This window comes from Castor canadensis, chromosome X (genome assembly GCF_047511655.1).
Source record: "Castor canadensis chromosome X, mCasCan1.hap1v2, whole genome shotgun sequence".
Lineage (NCBI taxonomy): Eukaryota > Metazoa > Chordata > Mammalia > Rodentia > Castoridae > Castor > Castor canadensis.
The window spans coordinates 13,005,265-13,017,880 of NC_133405.1; positions in this window are offsets into that span (position 1 = coordinate 13,005,265).

Genomic DNA, 12,616 nt, shown 5'->3' on the forward strand with positions numbered 1-12,616 from the left:
CATGAAACCAACCAGGATGAGACAGAAACAATTAGAGAATAGAAAGGAAATTTTAGAAATATTTGTTTTTGTGTGTTAACAACCATGTTTGTGTATGTCAATGTGCTCATAATTAAACCAAAAATTTATTGGAAAGATAAGACAATAATGTTTAACCTTATCACCAAAAAGTAGAGTAAAATGACAAGAATAATAAGAAAGAAAATAGAGACAATTAAAGAATTAAAATTTAGGCCACATGTTATTTTACCAATAAGATTCCAGAGAGCATTGAAAACACAGGAAAGGAATGTATCAAATAAATAACCAGGAGTATTTCTTAGAACTGTATGTTCTTTCAGATTGGAAATGCTCAACACATTGACCTCAAAAGGCATATAAGTGTTCATTGGGAAATTTCAGATCTTCTTATTAGTTTCTTATTTCCATTGTAACACATTATCACAAACTTGATGGCCTGAAACAGCAAAAAATATTTCCTTATAGTTTTAGAGGTACAAAATTGAAATCAGTTTCATTGAAATAAATTAAAGATATTGGTAGGGCTTGTTCTTTTGGAAGTCTCTAGAGGAGAATGCATTTCTTGCCTTTCCCAGCTTCAGTGTGTGCCTGGCTTCACGACCACTTCTTCATGTTATTCTAACTTCTTGCTCTTATTGTCACATCTTTTATTTCTTTAGGCCAATCTCCCTCTGTTTCCCTATTAAAAGAACTCCTGTGGCTAAATTGAGCCCTCCTAAATTATACAGGATCATCTTCCCGTTTCCGTATTCTTATCTCAATCACATCTGCAAGATTATTTTTATCATGTAAGGTAACAGTTACATGACCTAAGGATTAGGACATGGCCATCTTCTGGAAGCATTATGCAGCCTAGAACACCAGCATAATGAAAAATAATTTTTAAAAGCTTCTCAGGATGAAATAGATGGTCAAACAATAAAAACTGAGGTCTGAATGCTAACAGAGCTTACAACTAGAATCATGAAATTTAGAAGATGGGGATAAAGACTCTGAAGTACACTTCCATGCTTAAGTCAACCTATAAGTTAAGAGATTTTAGATATGCGTGATCTCTAGAAATTTTTCTCCCTTGCCTCTAATGAGCATAAGCCTCATTAAGGGTAGTCCCAGGTGATGGTGAAGGGAAATCTCATAATAATAGTTCTATAGCAGGTGTGGTAAGCAAAGAGGAATCATGAATTTGAAGTGTGATGATAATTTCTTCCAAAACTGATAGAGTACATTCAAGAATTTGGAAAATAATTAGAAGAATGTTACAAAAATTTTTGAGATTTTTGAAAATTAAAGTACATGAGAAAATTAGTTAAAAAAGTAATCAGGCATATTTCCATGCAGGCAACACAAAATGCTATAGAAAACAGAATAAAATAATTGTATTTTTGTAGTTCAGCAATAATTAAAACTTGCAGAGCAATAATCATTATCTACTACTTTAATTAAAATTGTGGTATTATTCTATTGAAAAGATAAGGACAAAGAGTTGAAGTTGTGCCATAAAGAGAATTGTACAGATTATGCAAATAATCGAACATAGTAAATTACCAAGAAAATGTAAATTAGTGCATCAACTAATGAAAACTGTATGGAAGTTTCTAAAATAACTTAAAGTAGAATTACTGTATGTTCAGCAATCTCATTTCTGGATATTTAGTGAAAAATTTGATATTGGAATGTTAAAGAAGTCGATGTGTTCATTGAAGCATTTTGTACACTCCCAGGATCATTGACACACAAGTCACAATAGCAAAATTATGCAATCAACTTAAGTGTCATAAGCAGATAAATGGACAAAGTAAATTTGACATATATACACAGTGAAATAGTGTTCCACCTTAAAAAGAGGAAATATTAGTTTCGAGGGGCTGAAGTGGTAAAGCAAGTATGCCTCACAAGTAGGAAGCCCTGAGTTCAAACCCCAGTACAGCCAAAAAAAGAGAAAAGGAAATATTGTCATTTTGACAGCATGAATGGAATTTGAGATCCTTTTGCTAAGTGAAGTAAGCCAGACACAGAAAGACAAATACCAGGTTTTGACTATTTAAATTTGAAAGCTCAAAAAATTAAACTCATTTAAGCAGAGTAGAATACTGGTTACCAGAGGCTGGAGGTTGTATAAAATGAGATGATAGTCAAAGTGTACAAAATCTCAGTTAGATAGGAGGAATAAGGGGTTTTTAACGATCTATTACATAGCATTGTGAATATATTTAATAATGTTAAAATTGTCCATTTAAAATTTGCTAAAACAGTGAATTTTAAAAGTTCTTGCTTCAAAAATGATAAGTATTTGAAATAGATTGACTTAATAATTTCACATTGTGCAGTTAGTTGTCTGATGAACAACATTGGTTTGAAACTTAGACATTGGTTGCACTTAGACAAGGACTTTTTACATCTTTTGGAGATTTGCAATGATTTTTAAACACAGATGAATCGTATAGCATATAAGTAAAAACTAAGAAAAAGTTAAGTGTGTCATGAATTCATAAAATCTATGAAGATAAAGCAGGCACCAGTGGCTTATACCTGAAATCTCTGCTACTAGATGGGGCACAGATCAGGAGGATCACTGTTTGAAGCCAACCTGGCAAATCATGAGACCATATCTCAAAACATGCAATACAAGCTGTATATCAGTGGCTCACGCCAATAACCCTAGGCAATTGGGGGGATGAGATTGGGAGGATCATGGTTCAAGGCCAGACCAGGAAAATAACAAGAACAAAAATGTACTAGAGGTGTGACTCTAGTGGCTCTAGCAACAGAGTAACTGCTTTGTAAGTGAAAGCCTTGAGTTCAAACCCCAGTCCTGTCATAACAAAAAAAAAATACAAAAAAGGGCTGGTGGAGTGGCTCAAGAGGCAGAGCACCTGGCTAACAAGCATTGGGCTCTAAGTTCAAACCCTAGTATTGTCAAAATAAAAAAGAGCAGAAAATTCATGCAAATAATAGTCACTTATATCATTTGCAAAATATACATAAACATATAAATTTAAAATTTATCCCAACTTTCACACATAAATACAGATCACACACGAAACAATCATATTTGAAAGCAATGTAAATAAGTGAAAATGTCAGTATTAAATCTTTAATGTATAAAATTTTCTGTAATAGATTTAGCATTATTTAATAATTTTGTGCCCATCTTGTGTTGCTACTGTGGTGAATTCATGTTGTAAGCATACAATTAAAATGCAATGTCACACTGATCATCTTCATGTAAGTGATTTGTCTCTCCAGTAAATTGCATAACAATAAAATGTGACACAGGGTTCCCATGTATTTTTTCATTACATAAAAATATATATACAGTATATATTACATGTATATATATACACACATATACATATATATACATACATATATATACTATACATATATATGTATAGTATTGGTAACATTCTGATGTACTACCTTGTCACTGGCCTCAAAGGACTGAATGCTCTAAAACTTGCAAAGTAAACCATTCTTCTTTTTAATTTCATCATCTCTGGTACCTTGATTCAGTAATGCAAAGCTTATAAACCTATCCAAGGGACTGCTCTATTTTCTTTTCTTTTAGTACTATTTTACTGTGTTTAACAATGTGCTTGGAATCTTTTGGGAAACAAAAAAAAATATTACCACAAGCAATTATTATTGGAGTACATTATCTGAGCCAGGTTTGTCACACTGACCATTCTCTACCTGCATGGAGCTTAACATTCCACTGTGTGGCTTTGACCTCAGTGACAAAGTTCCTGAATCCAAGATTTAAGTTACAGAAGACAGCATCTAAATATATTCTGTGACCTAATATTCATTCAATATGTACTTCTTATTTAAAGACACAATATGCAATTTACATTATGGTAATCTATGACACTGTACAAAAATTTTTACATCTGAAAAGAATTTGCAAACTGTATTTAAAGTAAGGCTTTGTGTCCATTCCCTCTGCTAAAGTACCTTTGTTGAGATTTTGGGAACCAATAGTCTTAACTGATACCACATTTATTTTTTTTTTTGAGGCATATTTTTCATCAGCTCTATTTGTTTTTTGTTTTATTAATTTATTAACATTTGTATACATTGTTTGGGTCATTTCTTCCTCCTGTCCCCACCCCCACCCTCTTCCCACTCCCCCTCCCTTCCAGGCAGAACATGTTCTGAGCATTTCTCCAGTTCCATTGAGGAATAGAAATTAGCAATAATAAGAAAGACATAGCATTTTTTCTAGTTGAGATAAGGACAGCTATACAGAGAGATTCCTAGCATTGCTTTCATGTACAAATGTGTTACAACCCAGGTTGATTCATCACTAACTGATCTTTGCACTTGTTCCTGATTCCCTTCTCATGTTGACCTCTTTCGCTTTAAGGTTTCTGTATTAATTCCTCTGGAGTGGGGACATCAAATGTTTTCATGTTTTGTGTTTTCTATCTGACCCTATACCTCTCGTATATGTTCTCCCCTTGTCATGTAACCCAGGTCATACAACATTGCTATATTTGCCCAAGATCTAAAGACCACATAAGAGGGAGAACATAAGATGTTTGGTCTTCTGAGTCTGGCTAACCACGCTCAGAATGATGTTCTCCAGTTCCATCCATTTACTTGCAAATGATAAGATTTCATTCTTCTTCATGGCTGAGTAAAATTCCACTGTGTATACACACCACATTTTCTTGATCCACTCATCAGTAGTGAGGTTTCTTGGTTGTTTCCATAACTTGGCTATTGTGAATAGTGCTGCAATAAACATGGGTGTGCAGGTGCCTCTGGAGTAACCTGTGTCGCATTCCTTTGGATATATCCCCAGGAGTGGGATTGCTGGATCATATGACAGATCTATGTTTAGATTTTTAAGAAGCCTCCATATTTTTTTCCAGAGTGGTTGCACCAGCTTGCATTCCCACCAGCAGTGTATGAGGGTTCCTTTTTCCCCACAGCCTCGCCAACACACGTTGTTGGTGGTGTTTTTGATGGTGGCTATTCTAACAGGGGTGAGGTGGATTCTTCGTGTGGTTTTGATTTTCATTTCCTTTACTCCTAGAGATGGTGAGCATTTTTTTCATGTGTTTTTTGGCCATTTGAATTTCTTCCTTTGAGAAAGTTCTATTTAGTTCAGTTGCCCATTTCTTACTTGGTTCATTGATTTTGGGAGATTTTAGTTTCTTAAGTTCCCTGTATATTCTGGTTATCAGTCCTTTGTCTGATGTATAGCCAGCAAATATCTTCTCCCACTCTATGGGGGCTGTCTTTAGTTTAGAGACCATTTCTTTTGTTGTGCAGAGCTTTTTAATTTTATGAAGTCCCATTTGTCCATTCTTTGTCTTACTTGCTGGGTTGCTGGGGTTCTATAGAGGAAGTCCTTGCTTATATCTATTAGTTCCAGAGTGTTTCCTGCTCCTACCTATAGTAACTTCAGAGATTCGGAACTGATACCACGGTCCTTGATCCATTTTGAGTTGATACTAGCACAGAGTGATAGACATGGATCTTGTATCAGTTTCTTGCAGACAGTTAACCACTTTTCCCAGCAACATTTGTTAAAGAGGCTGTTGTTTTTCCGTTGTATATTTTTGGCCCCTTTGTCAAAAATAAGGTGGGTATAGTTGTGTACATTCATATCTAGGTCCTCCATTCTGTTCCACTGGTCTTCATGTCTGTTTTTGTGCCAGTACCATGCTGTTTTTATTGCTATTGCTTTGTAATATAGCTTGAAGTCTGGTATTGTGATACTGTCAGCTTTGCTCTTTTTGCTGAGTATTGCCTTTGCTATTCATGGTCTCTTATGTGTTCAAATGAACTTTAGGGTAGATTTCTCAATCTCTGTGAAGAAATTCATTATGATTTTTATGGGAATTGCATTAAACATGTACATTGTCTTTGGTAGTATAACCATTTTTACTATGTTGATTCTTTCAATCCATGAGCATGGGAAATCTTTCCATCTTCTGTATTCTTCCTTGATCTCTTTCTTCAGGAGTTTGTTATTCTCCTTGTAGAGGTCATTCACATCTTTTGTTACGTTTACTCCGAGGTATTTGATTTTTCTTGACTCTATTGTAAATGGAATGGTTCCCATGTATTCCTTCTCAGTTTGTTCATTGTTGGTGTATAGAAAAGCTAATGATTTTTGTAAGTTGATTTTGTACCCTGTCACCATGCTATACCTGTTTATGGTTTCTAAGAGTTTTAGGGTACAGTTTTTTGGGTCTTTAATGTATAGGATCATATCATCTGCAAATAGGGATATTTTGACAGTATCTTTTCTTATTTGTATTCTTTTTATTTCTTCTTCTTGCCTAATTGCTCTGGCTAGAATTTCCAGTGCTATCTTGAAAAGGAGTGGGGATAGTGGGCACCCTTGTCTCATTCCTGATCTTAGGGTCCACATTTATAAGATTTTATTGTACATTAAACATTTTTGATTGTTACACTAATCTCAAAAGTAATTGTGAATTCTCTACATTTTGCATGTGATAGATTTTTTGTAACTACTCAGTTCATGTTATTAATAATAACAATAACTACCAATTATTGGGCATTTATTCCATTCTGAGCAGCAAATAGATCCTCTCACTATTTAGTGAGGTAATAACTATTGTACTACCATTCTAAAGGCAAATATGAGGTTTAAAGGAATTAAACATTTGTAGAGTCACAAAGGTAGTGAAAGCGTCAGGATTTGTACCCAGTATATAAGACTCAGGAGCAGATATTGAGCTACACTTATTATCTTGCCTTTCAAAACATTTCTGTGGCTCTTCATTACCTATGCCTTTGAATTCAAACTCCTGATACATCTAAGTGCTTTGAAGTGGCTTAAATACTCATCATATAGTCAATGAACACTCTGTGGCCCACTTTCCCCTAAATTTCATGATCGTATTCATCTGCACATAGTGCCTAAAAGCTCTTCCTAATGAGTACTACTTTCTATTCAGATATTACCCTTCCTCCAAAGGTCACTTATTTTGCATTAACTTACAGGCTATTTCATTCCATTGTCTTGTCTATACATTTTTGAACATATATAAAAGCTCTCAGTGACAGTTTTATATGGTATTTTTTTCTTGGCATGTTGCATTCAATATTAACTGAAATGCAAACTTACAAAACTCAACTTCATGTATATGATCCCTACAGATTTAAGGAAAAATTGAAGCACATACTTTGTGCTCAGTGAGCAATCATTCACTTGAACTCCTCAAAGCATACAATAACTGACTTAGTAAAGCAGTTGATTTCAGTATAATTACTAAAGTAATTAGGACAAAGCCAATGGACAGAGTATCTTATGTATTTTTTATCATTTTGGTCAAGACATTGCATACCCACAGACACACACACATGCACGCATATGCACACACACACTCACTCAAACATACACAAAAGTAATTGACCTGATGAAATTTTATTCAGCATGATAATGCCCTTAATGTTATTATAGACAACGTAATTCATAATTTAGATTTGATAAGAATTTGCTTGCATTATAAACATACATTTACAAAAGCTGCATACGGGAGAATTGAAAGAGGCCTCAGTTTACAAAGCCCATATTTGAGCTGAAATTCCATCTTCAACACTGACATTCTGACTCTGCTTAAGTAACAAGATCATTTTGAGTAGACTAATACATTGTCATGTAGCTCTAATTTTGCAGTACTTGGATTAGAACTCAGGGCTGCCCACCAGACCTTTGTTATGATGAGTTTTTTTCGAGATAGAGTCTTGTGGAACCATTTGCCTTTTTTGACGTGGAACAGCAATCCTACTGATCTCTGCCTCCTGAGTAGATAGGATTACAGACATGACCAACCAGCATCTGGTATATTTCTGCATTTAAATATTAGAAAATGGTCATTGTACTTCATTGTAAGTGACCCTGATGCCATTGCTTTTGCATAGAGTTCCGGTTCAAAGTCAAGTGTGCTTCCACTTTAACTCCACTTCTTGCAAAGTATTGACAGCACTTGCTGCATGGTCATTTTTCAGGAGACACTATACATCACTGGCATTTGTCTTGCTCCTTAGTTGACATATTTATTTTAGGAAATGCCTCAGACAATATGATAAAGGTTCCAGACAGAAGGTCCAATGGCTTTTCTTATTGGAAAGCAAAGCATATGTGAGGTCAAAACAGCACTCAAGATTTTTCTGAAAGTATGCTAATGAGAAATGACAAAGGCTGAAAGAAAAAATGAAAAATAAACAATGGAGGACTGGCTCAACATCCAATTAAACAGTATTTGCTTTTCTTTTGTGTGTATGTTTTAAGAGTACAAATAAAATACAGCAATTTTATGTAATAGTGAAGAGGTCATCTAGCTAATGTCATTTCAAGCAGAAGAAAGTGAGAAGAATGATTAACCTTCACTTGCCGATAATCATGTTTCTTCATAATATTACTGGGACGAATTGCATATCTGCCAGGTGAAATCCTGGGAGAAAAAAAACTGCTCCTAAAAATGTCTGGATATCTTTTGTCCTTCATCTGTTTTATGTCTCAGTGTATACTTTTATTGTAGTGAAAAAGTCATATTATAATATTACCGTAACATTTATTTAAAGGCTATATGAATGCCCTACAAGATTTATACTACTTTTGATAAGTGCAGCAGTGAACATTTTAATTGCACTATAAATACCATATAGAGCAATAGATTGCCCAAATGATAAGTTTTGTCTTTGAGTTGGAATTTGCACAATGCTAAAAGAAATCTAAAAACTAAAATTGGCATCATAATTGCTATGGAGTTATTTAGTCACCTTAATTATACCCACTATGCAACTGGCAAACTATATAATTACTATTATTTAGGAGATTATTTCAAACAGTCTGTTTAAAAGGTTACTTCCTTTTTCTATCATATTTTATCTCAAAGTTTAATTGTCTGTGGCTTCATTGAAAATATGAGGGATTTAAAACAAGCATTACATATTTATCTCCTTCAGCTTGTTTTGGGGTTTGCTTGTTCTTATTTTTCTAGGAGTTTGAGCTGGAATATTAGATCATTGATTTAAGATATTTCTGACCTATTAATATATGCAGTCATGGCTATAAAACTTTCCTCTTAGGACTGCCTTTGCTGTGTCCCATAGGTTCTGGTAGGTCATGTTTTCATTTTCATTGACTTCCAGGAAAATTTTAATTTCCTCTTTTATTTCATCAATGACCTATTGATCCTTGAGCAATGTGTTGGTCAGCTTCCAATTGTTTGCATATTTTTTTACTGCTATTTTTGTTGTTGATTTCTAGTTTTAATGCATTGTGGTCATATAGAATTCATGGGATTATTTCTATTTTCATATATTGGCTGAGGATTGCTTTGTGCCCTAAGATATGATCAATTTTGGAGAAGGTTCCATGAGCTGCTGAGAAGAATGTGTATTGTGCAGCAGTTGGGTAAAATAATCTGTAAACATCAGCTAGGTCCATTTGGTCTATGGTGTGATTTAGTTCTAGAATTTCTTTATTGATTTTTTGTTTGGATGACCTATCTATTGGTGAAAGGGGGATATTAAGGCCTCCCACTATCACTGTGCTGGAGGAGATTATATATGCTTTTACGTCCTTCAGAGTATGTTTGATGAAATTGGGTGCATTGAAATTGAGTGCATATAGGTTGATAATTGTTATTTCTTTTTGGTGTATTTCTCCTTTTATTAGTATAGAGTGTCTTTCTTTATCTCATTTGATCAATGTAGGTTTGAAGTCTACTTCATCTGAGATAAGTATTGCTACCCCTGCCTCTTTACGGGGGCCATTTTTTTTGCTTGGTAGATCTTCTTCCAACCTTTCACTCTCAGCCAGTACTTGCTTCTGTAGATGAGGTGGGTCTCCTGTAGTCAGCAGATTGTTGGATCTTCCTTTTTAATCCCATTTACCAATTGGTATCTTTTGATGGGGAAATTAAGTCCATTAATATTTAGTGTTAGTATTGATAGATATGTGGTGATCCCTGTCATTTATTTGTCTTTGTTGTTTAATGTGACACTGGTTACTCCAAAGGCATCTGCACACCCATGTTTATTGCAGCGCTATTCACAATAGCCAAGTTATGGAAACAACCAAGATGCCCCACTACTGATAAATGGATCAAGAAAATGTGGTATTTATACACAATAGAATTTTACTTAGCCATGAAGAAGAATGAAATCATTTGCAAGTAAATGGATGGAACTGGAGAACATCATTCTGAGCGAGGTTAGCCAGACTCAGAAGACCAAAAATCATATGTTCTCCCTTATATGTCGTCTTTAGATCTTAGGCAAATACAGCAATGTTGTAGGACTTAGGTTACATGACAAGGGGAGAATATATATAAGAGGTATGGGATTAGCCAGAAAACCCAAAACATGAAAACATTTGATGTCCTCACTCCAGAGGAATTAATACAGAAACCTTAAAGCAAAAGAGGTCAACATGAGAAGGGGATCAGGAACCAGTGTAAAGATCAGTTAGAGATGAATCAACCTGGGTTGTAACACATTTGTACATGAAAGCAATGCTAGGAATCTCTCTGTATAGCTGTCCTTATCTCAACTAGCAAAAATGCTATGTCTTTCTTATTGTTGCTTATTTCTATTCTTCAATGGAACTGGAGAAAAGTGCAGAAAATATTTTGCCTGGAAGGGAGGAGGGAGGGGGGAAAAAGTAGGGGTGGGGGCAGGAGAGAGAAATGACACAATGTATGCACATGTGAATAAATGAATAATAAAAAAATGGGTAAAAATGGGATCATAAATATATATGAAAAGATCTTTGATTCACAAGAATACAAGTATAAATTTAAAAAAAACAAGCCTTACAATGAAGATTTAGACAACTATACGGTATTTAGAATGCATAGGAGAATCTTCATAGTTGTTTGTAGTGCCAGTGAGCTGAATGGATTCCACATAATTCTTTTCCAGTGAGACAATGTGTGATACATAACTTATTGGAATTCATCTAACACAAATTGTGTCACATCAGCTCTCCACTACATCGTCATGCTACTGTTTCAAAAGAGATAGCGTAATGCTATTATCCAATAAAATGAACTAAGTCTCCTTCAGTATTGGACAAGGAAATATACATTGTAAGCCTGGAGCGTCTTACAGTGCTAGATAGTAAGAACATGCTAAATAATGCAAAACAAAATCGTCAAACAAAAAGCACAATAAGGAAGCATATCAAAGTGATACTGGAGTCAACTGAAAGATGTTCCAAAGGTTTAAGCTAAAGCAATTTGAGTAAGAAAATGAAGTAATATTGAATTATAAGCAAAATATAAATTAAATGACCATGAGTTTATACTGATATAAATAAATGAGTAAATGACTTAATACAGGAGAATAGACAAATCTCCCTTGTAGAATTATCAAAGCTTGTTATGTGGCTACTCCACCCTCAAGGAGGTGGAACATAACTTACAAGTCCTTAAGAATAGGCTGCATAGCAACTTCCTTTCAAAGAGTATAATATAGAAAGGAGGAAGGACAGACAGACTTTACAGTGAAGATACCGGACAAACTCTTTCAAAGCTGGGATAAACTCGTGTAGATAAGGCACTCTTGATATGATGTAATGAAAATGGCACTTTACCTGTGTGGTCTTCCTTCCCAAAATCCATAACTTTGGTTTAATCATGTAGAAGGCATTCAATGTGAGGGACATTCTACAGAATACCCAACTAGTATTTTTCAAAATTGTCTAGGTCATCAAAAACAAGGGATATCTGAGAAACTATCACAAGGAAGAATTGCCTAAGGAGATAAGATGACCAAGGGCAATGTGATAAAATTCTGTGAAACAGAAAAATTGTATTATGTAAAAACTCAGGTCACCTGAATAAATTGTGGTATTTCCTGGGAGATAAAGCATGTTATGCTCAAATCTATTGTTAATCATTAGCAAAAGAGATCAAAGGTTTGAAATGATAAAAAGATGTAAAGCAGATAAATGAATAAGACTTTGTGGATACTTTGGTGATATGGTGCTGAGGTATACATGGCACTGATAATAGACTTGACTAAGAGTTTAATGTTTTCTGGTGTGACATTAGCATAGGGATAGAGCATATCAAACTCCATGCCCCACTTAGCAATTCTCAAACTGAATCAAGTAATTGAATAATATCCAAAGTGTCTTTTTTATCTAGAGTATGTAAGTTATCCTTATGTCTCTGAAATACAGACTATGAGATGAAAGTCATACATTTGAAAGTTATAGTTGAAAGGATACTTAGATTATGTTATGCCAAAATAGCATTGAGGTCAGTGCTAAAAAGAAAACCTAATCAGATGGGAAGAAAGGCCTAAAAAGTGTCTCTAAAAATATCTTTTTATCTATCTTTTGCCCATCATCTGCTTTGTGTCCCAACTGAGAGCCCAGAAAATAAGAAACAGAATAGTTTGAGAGTGATCTTCGTCAGATCTTCATAGCTATGTGCTCCACAGTCTTTTCTTATTTATTGTGAGTAAACATGTGTTGTGATGTATACATTTATCATGAATGACAGGTCTAGAATGTTATTAGCAAAGCCAAGGTAAGCTAAAGGTGTTAAGCATGAGATATAAATTGTGGTACTGCTGACAGCTCTCAAAAATGGGA